The sequence below is a fragment of the Simochromis diagramma genome, unplaced genomic scaffold, assembly GCF_900408965.1.
Source record: "Simochromis diagramma unplaced genomic scaffold, fSimDia1.1 OVJJ01000320.1, whole genome shotgun sequence".
Taxonomy (NCBI): domain Eukaryota; kingdom Metazoa; phylum Chordata; class Actinopteri; order Cichliformes; family Cichlidae; genus Simochromis; species Simochromis diagramma.
In genome coordinates, this window is record NW_024386773.1 from 7,150,819 (window position 1) to 7,163,961 (window position 13,143).

The 13,143-nt window shown below is 39.2% G+C and overlaps 1 protein-coding gene across 4 annotated transcripts in view; it reads right to left on the bottom strand.

The window, feature by feature from the left end:
- The window catches only part of ephb2b (eph receptor B2b), a 122,423-nt gene that overhangs the window by 62,776 nt on the left and 46,504 nt on the right, over nucleotides 1–13,143 (bottom strand). The gene's annotated exons all lie outside the window — the stretch shown is intronic.

The window sequence follows — 13,143 nt, forward strand, 5'->3', positions numbered from 1 at the left end:
TGGATACTTTAGGTCAGGGTATGAATTGAGTTTCAAGCTTCATCGGGCAGCAGTTTTTTGCATGGTAGAGTCTGTCAAGAGTTAAATATGGCATTTAAGAGTACGTGTTAAACTTTTAGAAAGAATCTCATTTGGGGAAAATAAATGCATTTCGGGTGGTTATAGAAAAGGAAATCTTTTTCCACAGGCTTAGACTTCTTATATTCGACTGCTCCTTCCCATTTTCTCAGTAAAGAAATATTTCACATGCTATACCGCTCAAAGAGAAATTGGAGATGTGACATTAGTCACTTGAACACAGCAAAGAGGCTCTGGTTTATATGATAGCGTGTCCTACTTTTTTTTTTTTTTTTTATTGTAACTTAATAGGACACATTCAAAGCACATGCTGTTATGGGGTATTGAAAATGTAGTGAAAGCGCCTTTCACTATGGTGAAGCACTGCGAAAACATGACATGAATTTTCCACAATCAAAGTCACACTAAACTGGCATAATCATATTACACAGGTAATCATATAAAGAATAATCAGGGGGCAAATTTTACTCCAGGTTTTTTTCAGCATGCTGTTCCACTTCAAAGTCCACATTCTGCACACCAATTTAAGTTCTCGCTCCAGCTATACAGAGTCCAGATGCAGCCTCTGTGGATTTCCTGCCCCTTGGCTAAGGATCAAACCAGCTTTAAACACCATGTACTCTAACCACTATGCAGGCCATGACCTTGACCCCAGCATCTCAGCCAAGAAAAGAATCCAGTTCTCACCCCCATGAACCACTTTGCATTGGCTGCTCCCGCTACGGCTTCTACCATTCTTCCTCCCCCTTCACTCTTCACTTCACAGCTGATATAATTTCTCAAATTAGTGCCCACTTAGTGAGGATTTTGACAGATTTTGACGGTTTGGGAGAAAAAAGTCACCCCTCCTGTTACAAACTTTCATTCTATCAAACACTTTTACTAATTAAAGCAGCTTTAGTTCTTAATTCCCATGTCCCAGTTAATCATTGCTAGTGTAATGCTTGGCGTGACCCAAACAATCACAGAAGCCAACCTAAACAGAAAAGTCTGATGTGCAGCCAAAAATAATACTAATAATGAGAGAGAAAAAGAAAGCTGCATTAAAAAATTAAATAAAAGCTTAAATGGGCCAGTCATCCAGGCAGCACTGAAAAAAACTGAAGTCTCCCTATTAAAAAAGAAAAAAAGTGTTTCAATTGAAATTTATATTTATATTTCTCTTCTTAACTATCTATTTACAAATGAATTTCTAGCGTTAATCCTTATATTGATTATTTCACTATAATTATGAGCATTTTCCTTCCGGTACCTTTAGAGATCAGATTAAAACCTAATTAGTTGGAAGGCATGGATGTATGTGCTACAGTTCACGGGTATGGTTAACAGGGAAGGAAAAAAAATCTGTCTTTTGCCCAGTATTGGCAGACATCATCATCCCAGGTCATGAGCACCCATTGACCTTCCCACTTGTTGAGGAGCAGTAGGGAGGCTGTGGGCCAATTAAATAAGAGCGGACAGCTTGCTTGTAGTGAGCAGAGCATTGGGCAATCACAGTTTAATAAAATGAATGTGGAGACAGGTGGGGGTTGCTGCTAATGAGGGATGCAGACAGGGGAAACTCCAGGAAAGTGTTGGCAGAGATGTGGGGGAAGGGTTGAATCTGGCTAAAAAAGACCCCAAACAAAATGTGTTTTGATGAAGGGCCCCTTTTTGTCCTGTCACGGCCTCTTTGCCCTGCTTTCATCACAGCCAGTGGAGGGAAGCAAATGGGGCATAATAAGACCCTAACGATCAAGCGCAGAGTGTGAAATTAGAAGAAACGTCTTCATTTTCACAGCTTTTTGCCCTGGCTCTTCACGGAGAGTGCTGTAAAAGGTGGTCATGTGTTTTGAGTACAGCAGGTGAAGGTAGCACTGATGGAGGATGTCTAGAGAGATTAGATTGAGGGAATGAGCTGCCCTCAGATGACGGTGGAAACAAAAACTCCTACTCATTGTACCAAGATCCTGATACATTTGGCCAAAGTTTTCTCAGCTTGTCAACAAGCAATGGAATAAGCGCACTGAACAGTGCACTAATAGACCGTAAAATAAGCTCCTTTGCATTTGTGCGTGATTTGGGGTAATTTTTCAAAACTGTTAGACATGATACTGCTTCAAGATAAACAAAAACTAATGGTTTTTCACGGTACACATGCTTCCTTCCTCAGAGAAACATCCTCTCATGATGAAAAACCAATGGTGTGAAACCGAATGCGCGACTGGTTCCAAACAAAAGCACACTGTTCTGTGTTTTAATTGCTCTCGTTGGGGTCCTAGCTCGAACAATCTTGGGTCGAATGGTGCAAGAAAATAGTTTGCTATGTTTGGTTGAACCTGCTGGATGTTACTCATTGGTTAATCCAAACGTACTTAAACAAACACTAGTATTTACCTGCATATAATAAGTGATTACTCTGACAAAAAGCAGGTTTTAAAAACTATGATAGAATATTTGAGAATCCCTAGCAGTGGCATAGGAAAGTAAATTGTTACATTCATGGCACAGTCTAACTACTTTTCAAATACACTTCTTGTTACATAAAGTGTACTAGAGTCCAGGCAAGTAATTGCTCTTGTACTTTACACAGAACCTCTATTTTCCTGCCAACTGTTGTTATGTTTTCTTAACAAACTATTTACAGGTCCACTAACTGCCGAGGAATTTGATTTAGATTACTCTGGAAAAGCAACACTGAGAAACTATTGTCTTAAACAGAAAAAAATGTGCAGCTTCAGAGCGTGAACTCTCTCAGGCAAATTTTCTTATAATTTCTTGGAGTAGTCTTTAGGAATAGTTCTCCAGGCTTAATTCCCTGCACTTTGGTAATTTTTCACCATTGTCATGTTGAAACAATCAGATATGTTCCAGCCCAAAACCTGATGGTACTTTTCTGTGTTGATGAGTCCATAAGTACAATAATGGTCCCAAACACCACTGGCTGAAATGGAGCCCCAAACCATGACAGAGCCACCACGGTGTTTTAAATATGGCTGTAGGAACTCATGTTTGTATCGCTCTCCTGATCTCCTCTGTACAATGATGATTTAAAACACATATTTCAAATTTGTACTGATCCCTAAATAAGACCTGTTGCCAGTGTTGTTTTAGTCCAGTTCTTTTGCAGTTTGGCACACCTTAGCCTTTTATGCCCATTTCCCTTCCTTTAGAGTGTTATCTTGATAGTCACTCTTCTTTTGGGACCATTTTTGATGTGTCTTCAGCAAACAGTAGTTGCTGCAGAGCCACATGTATCTCTCAGGTATTTTACCTAGTCTTTGGTGGATTTTCGTCCCCAATTCTTAAGATCAAGACTTTTTGATACTTTTCAGCTGCTGTAGGAAGTTTTTTTAGGCTTCCAACTTCTCTAAATTCTTCAAGTTTTTCCAAGGAACGACGCAACATGCCATGCCAGGATATACCAAGACTTTGGCCAATGTCTCTTTAGAAATCACCTTGATGTTCAGACAGTTATTTTTGCTGTTTTTCCTAGATTTCACTTGAATGATTCATAGGTCACTGTTAAGGAGCTTAACAAACAAATAAACAAAACCAAAAAAAGGCCTTTCCTCTGAAAATATCAGGTACAAGGACTGGACTGAAAATATATGAAAAATAGCCAGTGTCCAAAGAAAAACTTCCAGGACCTCTAGAAAGGCAGGACAATTATTACTCTTTTAAAATTTACTTGAAAGTCTGGTTCCTTGCAACACAAAAAATGAAGGAATGAGGGTTGGCACAAGACTTTTACACAGCATTCTAGATTGTGCTGGACCAGCGACTGCTGCTCCCCTCTTCTTCTGTAGTTATTTAAGGTGCTCCAGTTCAGTGAAGCTCACTGAGAGTGAGGCCCAGAATCAATATCTCTTGTGCCATTTGAGGAGAGAGAAAGAAAAGTTCACCTGACCTGCAATCCATGTCTCTTCATGACAGTATGTCTCTACTTTATCTGTAAAGCCAGGCGGAACGCACCGACAAGGCTGAATTATTGACTAGAGCAGGCCCTACAGCTCGGATTATTAACTAAAGACTGTCTTTTCTTTAAGTCCATGGTTTCATATCTCTTCATAAGTTTTTTTTTTTAGCAAAAATATATAAATTATGTACATTATGTAAAAGATATTGTATACTACCTCTTGTATCCATTTACCGTGTAATTTAACAGTAACTTTATTTAAACACAATTTAAACACAATTAGTAGGCACAGGTGTCCTTTGTTTATGTTTATGCTGTAATAAATAACCCCACTCTCCTATTTCTGATTTAAGAAAACTTTTATCCATGTTATGGCTTTGTGTAAGTGCCATATTAAACTTTCGCAAATATAAAAAGGTACGTAAAAGGGCAGAGAATTGCACCAAATACAACCAATTTAGGTGCGGATGTTAAACATTTCAAGGATCCTGCCATGGAAAATCCAGACCAGACTGCAAAACCCTCAGGATCAAGGTGCTGTATTTGAATCTGCTTAACCAGCTGCTGCCAGTCTGGGCATGAAATGTGATGTTTTGATTACATTAACTTATTTGAAAACTGCACTTGTGATTGACAAGTCATTAGCCAATTAGCACACCCTTCCACCAATCCTTCTAACTCTATTAATGAACAAAGTTTGAAGAAAGAACTTGATGCCTACTAGTGCATGCCCATGCTATTGTACTGTTTGGCCTGTTCATGATGTTCAAACTGATGGGGGCTACTTAATCAGGAGTGGTAGATATTGTTTATATTTTAAAAATGGGCCATTTCAGCCTACTGTTAGGTAGTCATTAAGTATGCATGAGTCAACTTTTCTAGATCTACAAGAGATGCTATTTTCAACAAACAATAGGAAGCTTACATTAGGTGTTATAGGTACACAGAATATAAAAAGCAGGTAATGCATCATGCATAATTCAACTTTTGTGGCTATATAGTAGATGTTGTGAAATAAAAAAAAATTATAGGAAGTGTTAAATGGTCATTTTTGCCCATTGCTAGGTAGTTGCTAGGTAACATAATGACATAATAATATCTGCTACAAAAAATTCAGTGATCTAAGATGTGCCAAATTTGGCTGTACAACTCCTGGTGGTCTGGAAGGAGTTTGCAGACAAAGAAGAGATAAAGAGAGATTTCACATATTCTAAAGTTATCTGAAACTACAGATTGATATCATGAGCTCATCAGGAAACTACTGAGATCACCGTCCGGCTTCTTTACAATGAAGTCTTTTTGCAACCACAGAAGTTACCCCCAAGTGCTCTTTAGAAAGAATTCAGTTTTAAGGCACTTCCATGCCAGCTTCATTTTTCAGACTCCGTCTGCTAAATCCGTCTTTTAAACTGTCTGAAGCAGAACAGTCATAGTCATGTTGCGTGACCAGTGTTCAAGAACAGCACTTGCATCTTTCCGTAAAACATGAACGTAGTAACCCTGTGGACCTTAGCCCACTAGATCCTTAAGTTAAGCTCAGTGTAAATAACCTTGGTGTAAAAATGGACTCTGACTTTAAGCTGAACAAACAGATTAATTCTGTTGTGAAATCAGTTTTTTACCAATTGAGCCTTTCCCCCCAAACTCAAGCTCTTCTTATCTTTTAATCATTTTGAGTTACACATGCTTTTATAGCAACTCAACTGACTATTGTAATGCCCTTTACACATTACAATGGCCATTTACTTCTGTCAGTGATACTTTCAAGCCTTCCAACATGCTGCTGCACACCTTAACAAAACCCGTAAGATGGCTCATATCTCCCCTGTTCTGGCATCCCTTCACTGGCTTCCTGTGCATTTTAGGACTGATTTTAAGATTTTATTGTAAGTTTATAAATCCCTTAATGGGTTGGCTTCCTCTTATCTTGCTGATCTCGTAACACCTCATGTTCCTCAAGGTCTCAGATCTGCAGATTAGCTAATCCTCCATGTACCAAAGAATAGATTTAAGAAACATTCTCAGCCACAGTCCTTAAACTGTGGAATGAGTTACCTCCACATGTTAGGCTGGTCATTTTGTAAAGTATGCCTTTATTCTTCAGCTTTCAGAGTGAACGCTTTGGTATTTAGTGTTGTATTTTGTGATTCTTTAGATGTGTTTGTGCATGTGTGTGTGTATTCATTTGTTTCACGTGAAGCACTTTGGTCAACTTTGTTATTTTTAACTTTTCTTTATTAATAAATGTGGTTTGGAAAGGAAATAAAAACAGCTACACTGACACGAAAGCACACAAAACAAAACTCAAAAATATTACTTAGTGCTAATGCTGCCATTCACTTTCAAAATCATCCTCGTGACTAAACTGCTTCCAAAGATTTCCAATAAAACACAAGTGTTATGTCATCTGTTATATTTCTCTAGTAGGACTACTATGCTTGTACAACATATTCAAACTGCATGTAATGCATTCAAGTTGGCAGAAAGTTTTCCTCTGGATCTGTGCAAATGGAGAAACTTAACCAGCATTCAGACAGTCAGTACATTTGTTGGCTACGAATAGTCTACCACAAACACGCTCTTTGGGACTGCTGTTGATGCAGTCAGATTTCTGATAGATGGTTCTGCTTGGAAAGCACAATTTGAAGATTGTTGATTGTCATTACAATCATTCGAAGCTGTGTGAATGTCTTTAAAACTGTTATCTTGGCAACCACATGAAAAATCAAAAATGACTGCACCTATTACTGCACCGAGCAGCAAGGTCATGCATAAGATTATTTTACACCTTTCATATGCTATCTGCACATTTTCAATGATTAAAAGCATGTCATTTTATCATAGATATTTACTGGCAAACCAAGAAATAAAATACATTATAGATAAGTGTTTAGCTGCAAAACAGACACGCAGAACTAAACAGCTTGTTTAACAACCCCAAAACTGGTGAGAATAGTGACACATCACTGACGAACGTACTGTCAGAACTCTAAAAACGTTTAACAGTTTCATAGGTTGACATAACATCTACTGTCTGTTTATAGCATCTTGTCATTACGATGTTTGAATTAAACTGATTTAGTTTCACAGTCCTGAGCCACATAACACATCACTGCTCTATCACTGACAGAAGTAAATAAATTATTCACACAAACATGGAGAAAGAGACCCAGTGGAAAACTCCCGGGGCATAGTCGAGCCATTTGCAGTTGTGGGAAATCTGTCAGAGCAAGAGTGGCTTCCCTAGAGGGACACAGGACAAATGACACCCACTCTCTGCATTCAATTACTACAAGAGAGGCCATGGGAGCCAAATCCTGCAGGAGACTGGGCTTCACCGAGAGGAGAGACTAACCCACACACAGACATAAGTAGAACTGTCTGCTGCAGTCAACTCTAATCGCCACTGTCCATTACTAATGCACAACATGTGAAAGTTGGAGAACAACTCCATCTTTTACCCCAATTCCACAAAGTTATATGTGGATTACGTTAGCATATTTCTATACATAACTCCAAAATTTCATAGACTTAATTGTGAATTACAACAAATCGGTGGTCACTGTAAACAGCATCCCTGTGTTTTACAAATTGCTCGTTTATGTTTAGAAAAAGCATGCCTTGTTGGTTTACCACACAATTACACGTAAGCAGCCGCATTCTTATTTCCAAAGGAATTCTTAGTTATCTTTGATAAATTACAAGGAAACAAATTTCTTTTACAAACATTCTGCAACATGTGCTGCATATTGTCTTTCTGGAAAAGTGTGCACTGCGGTGTGTCCCTAAATGACACGAGATATATCCTGGTACAGCACCACATTATGACACATACATAATGATAACCTAACCCACAGAGTACCTAATTATGCTCTCTGCCGACGCAGGAGACCTCAGTTTTTCTTCCACAGTAGCTGTGTGTGCGCCATGCAGCCATAAGTCTATTTCTAAATGACTACTGTTGTTAGTACTTCAGCGTGGCAATGAAGAGGTCAGGAGGTCTGACCTGATGTTCACACATCTCTCAGCTCCACTTGACAGGAAAACCATTGACCACTTAACCCTGCTCTGCTATTGCTGTTTTTCATAGCTGATTTTCATTAGGTCAAGCTCTCTGGGTAACTTTAGATAAAACACAGCCACATCAGTTTCTTTGTAGCACATCTTTGAAGCTGTTTATCCTAATAATGTGTTCTTGAAGTGCATAAGTAAGGTGTAAACTTGTTGAAACAGTGCTACACATTTACATATTACCGTTACTTTTGTGCAGTCAGTTTCCTTGTGGCCATCTTCACAAAAGCTGCCCAAAGACACAGTTTAAGTACTGTACACCGAGTGCAGGGGTTTTCATGTGTGGGTGTGCTTAGGCATGGGAAATGCATTTTACTGCCAGAATGTGAGGACTTTTTATTAGGAGATATTTCCTCAACACTTCCTAAATGCCCCTAGCTAAACTTTGGTTTGGTAAATATTATATTGATTCTTAGTGTTTTTATCATTACTATCAGGAATAATATGGCTGTCTTAGGCACAATATACTGTTTGACTGTCATTTTCCATAATTAAAAAGGAGAGCTGCCTGGCAATACACAGAGAGAGCTATAAAACTTGATTTACACATCCTGAAGCGTAATATTGTTTCATATAAATCACTTCCAAAGACCCACTGTGGGATGACGATTTTGTGGCTTCATTTGAACGAATTTTTTAAAATAATAATTTGACAGACATTATTCAAGTATCCTGTAAAATAAGATAAGAATAATAACAACTGCCATAACATTTCTGACTTTCAGTAATATCATACTGTTTCTTGTTTGCATTGCCATTGTTGTAACATATCACATGCCATGTTAGGATATAGAGTATTTCATGAAGCTACAGAGAGCAGTGAAAGCCAACTGCTGGTGCGGCACTCTGCTGGATGTTACTGATCCACGAACTAAGCCCGTGAAGCCATGCATATATATGTGTAAGACAATAGCTTCTGTAAAGCACCTCTTGCTGTTATACTGAGAGGGGGGAGTACGCTCTGTTTCCACACCTGTTGCCCTGGACCCTAAGGGACAGGCTATCTCCATCACCCTCATTCTTTGCTTTCCAACAGCCCAGGCTTTGGCCAAGCTCAGCCACATCATCATAAAGCCTTAGTGCCCACACCGATAAGGCCAAGCTATACCTGATTAAATCCAGGGATTTAAGGACTTTACATTTCATTGCACTCCCAATGTGGAACTTTTCCAAAGGAAACAAGAACTGATTTGGGAAAATAAGAGCCCAAACTAAAAAAAAAAAGAGAAAGAGAGAGAGAGAAAATCATATTCATAAAACTGAATATGATTTGGAAAAGAAAATAACCACAAACTCAGGCATTACACCACATTTAACTGGAAGACATATGATTATTGAAGAGCTTAGAGGTCTTTAGTTTGATGTTTAGACTCTAGTTTTACTTATTTTGGCAACCATGAGCATTTTAACTGCATGCACAGAGTTTACAACGGGGACCTTTTCATGTTTCTTTAAATATTCAACTTCTTAGTCTAGAGTTTCCACTTAATATGAAATCTCATTATAAAAAAAAATGGTGAATGAATGTTTTGCTGAATCAAACATTTTGCAAAGATGAAAGAAAAATGTGATGTAAACTGTCTTTGGAGTTTGCATTAGCTCGCTCTCTGCAGATTGAATCCAGAGCTGGCAGGAGAAAATGTTTTGGTATTGATTGTAAAAATTAGCATGGGAAGAGACAATGTGCCCTCAGGTTGGTAGAGATGAAGCAGTCCTAAATTTTTTACCGTAGAGCTTTGAAGTTGTATCATGGAACTGCTGACGGCCAGCTCTCATCGCTGCATTTTCTTTAACTTTTTTTTTTCTGTGCAAACAGACACAGCGTGATGGAGTATAATTTGAACCATCTTTAATACAAACCACAGAAGCATAAATAATTGAATAAAATCGGCAGAGGTTTTTTGAAATGCACCAGCAAATAAGCCTACAATGTTTTTCTCTCTCTTTTGGATCCATTCTAGGAAGGCAAAATTCTGTGGTGGAGAAAAAAAGTGGAGGAGACTCTGGTTTTGGCTGCTTGAAGTGGGCCTGGCTCGCATGTGGCTTGGAGGAACCAACGCGCTGGCAAACCATGTGGAAATACTGTGCATCAAACACCAACAAGGCTCATAACACATTGCTTCCAGTCTGGCATTAGAACACACATATTTAGCTTTAAATGAACATACTTCACCCATAAAGTGCTTGCCTTGAACCAGAAAGTTCAGATGAGGCTAAAATGTACAACATCTTATTAAAAAAAATCTACATCATTCTCCGACTCCGAGTCTGCCAGCACATCTAAAACCTGCCTATTGTTTTTTTGTCATCATTCTTAACCTGCTCTCTCCTCTCCCTAGTGCTGATTGGCTGCAAAGATTGACCTGCAAGCATAAAAAGCCAGAGAAGACCACGGGGTCAGAACTCTCTCTCATTCTCTCTGGTCCCCTCATCTCTCTATCAGCACCGGGATTATTCCTCTTTTTTTTTTTTTTTGCTTATTTATAATTTTGTTTATTAATGAGTTGAGTTGGAAGTCCCGTTTTCAGTTTGGGTTTTATTAATTTACTTTACTAATGTTAACTATGGGGACAAGCCTGAATCCAAATAGTCGTGTTTAGGGATGGGTATCGTTTAGGTTTTATCCGATACCGGTGCCAAACCGGTACTTTTTAAACTGTGCAGGTGCTCAAACGGTGCTCAAACCGGTGCTTAAAGAATGGAGAACACAAAATTGGTCCAAAAACCTCTCATGTTCAGCTGTTTTTTGTAAAAAGATAACAATGTTAGCCTTTTCTGCAGCTGTGGGGCATATATGGTATCACTCTTGGCTGGAAGCAGTGCTTAAACAATGGAAAAAACACAAACTTTGTCCAAAAACCTCTCATGTTCAGCTGTTTCCCTCTTTTTCTTTGGCCATTTTAGCCTTTTTGGCCAGGGTGAAGGGAGTATCTGCCATCAAACAAGAAGACAGCCGCATGTAGCTATGATGATGTTTGCTAGTTCACCTTACATGCATTAATGTAATAACGTGGTTAGCCTACTCAACATAAATTACACACGAACAACATTAAGCTACTCACGCAGAGAAGAACGGCTGCTGCTGCCATCATCATCCTCATCATTTCTGCTACACTGGCAGGGCTAGGGGCCAGGACTCTCCTCTTCGTGTTTTTGGGGGATGTTGCTAACTCCGGGTCTCATAACAGGCAACCCACCCGCAGTAGATGTGCTCGGTGTGAGGTCTCACAGCAAGCTATCAAATACGGCGCATTTCTGGGCTTTAAAAAAAAAGAACCGCTATGCGTAGCCAGGTGTTTCATGGGATTCGAGGTGTTACCTCCTTTGACAGTATCACAGTATCAGCTTAAAGCACTTGTTGCAGGCTGCTGAGTTTGCATCTTTTGCTGTGAAGTACAGCCAGACTTTTGACCGCTTCGCCTTGGGCATTTTTAATCTGTAGCTCTGCTCTAAAAGAACGTACGTACCTGGGCCCGCCTACTAACCTCGGAAACGTAAAATGATTGGCTAGAAGTGTATCACAGCTCAGGAAAAAAAAGCACCGAAATAAAGCACCGAAATGTGCGCTGCTTTTCGGTCTGGTTACTACCGTTTATGTCAGAACCGGTGCCATCATGGCACCGGACACCGGTACCCATCCCTAGTCGTGTTGTTGGTTTTGTTTGTTTTAGCAGGGGTTCCCTTCCCTTGTTTTCCATGTTTGTAAGAAATGAGTTTCTACAGCAGTGATGGGACATCTTGTAGGTTTGTTTCTTTTTGAGGCATGTATTTCTGGACCCTAATATATTTAGGTGCTCGTGCTACTTTTGTCTCCTTGTTTCACTGATAACTTTCATTGTAATCTACCGTTGCATCAGTGAAGCTTCTGCATCTGTTACTTTGTGTGTATTTGCAACACTCTGGCTTGGTTATTTTGGGAATATTTTCTCTCCGCCTGTTACTTTTGAATAACTACAGGATTTATGTGAATTATTGATGTTAATTCAGCGATTTATTTTGAGACTTTACTGAAGTTGTATTTTTCTTTTCAGCTAATTGATGCCCTCAGAGCCTTCAGCTTTCAGACTGGAAACATACATCCTCTCCACTTTGAGCTTTAAGATTCAAAATGTTCCTTTTTTTTTGTGATCAACATTTTATTGATTTAAAACGGGGTTGGGGGGGGGGTAAAATGTTCCTTTTTGATAAAGCTCATATGCTTTTGGCAAGATCAGGTGACCCTGGTCCCTTAGTTATGGTAGTATCGGCTCAGACTGTTGTGGGACTTGTGAGACACTGAGCGTTTCTTCTCGGCTTACCTCTTTCACTTCCAAGGTGTTAAATAACACTGCAGCGTGTCATTAAATTTTGTCTTCTCTTTCTCTCATAGTTTGTGTTTTGTCCCGTCTCCCTATGTCTCCCCTATGTCTCCCTATTCCTTTTTCTCTTCTCTTTCTCCTCACCCCCCAACAAGTTGTGGCAGATGGCCGCCCCTCCCTGAGCCGGGTTCTGCCAGTTTTTTCACAAAATGCTTGCTCGTAGAGGATTGTCCGATTGTTAGGATTTTCTCTCAAAAACTGTAGGGCAGTATAAAGCATCTTCAGGTAATTATTGTTGTGATTTGACACTATATTAATAGATCTGAACCAAACTGATCTGAACCTAATTTTTAGCTCATGGCTCATTGAGGAACTTGTCCTCTACAGTTTGTTGCGTTTTTCATGTCTGAGCTGTGTTTTTAACAAAGAAATGTGGTTTCATTTAGAGGGCTTTGCAGTTTTGCCGAGCCTTGATAAATTTAATCACTGCATTAAAGATCCTTTGTTGGCTATCGCTACTCGTTCTTCTGTGCCTGTTCAAAGAATCTAAAAAGAAAGCAATCAAATCTGAACTACGGACTGCTATGGTATGAATATTTAAATGCTACGATAAAAACGTACAAAGAACACCACAAGTGTGTGGAGTTTGTTATTTCTAAATTCAAGTGATTTCCCGCTCTGCAGAGCAGGCAGGCTCAGTGGTTGATCTTTTGGCCTGAGAGTGAGAAACAAAAACACTGACTACCATCATAAAAAAAGCTTTCATGGGAGAGTGAGCAAATAAGCAAAATTAAAAGC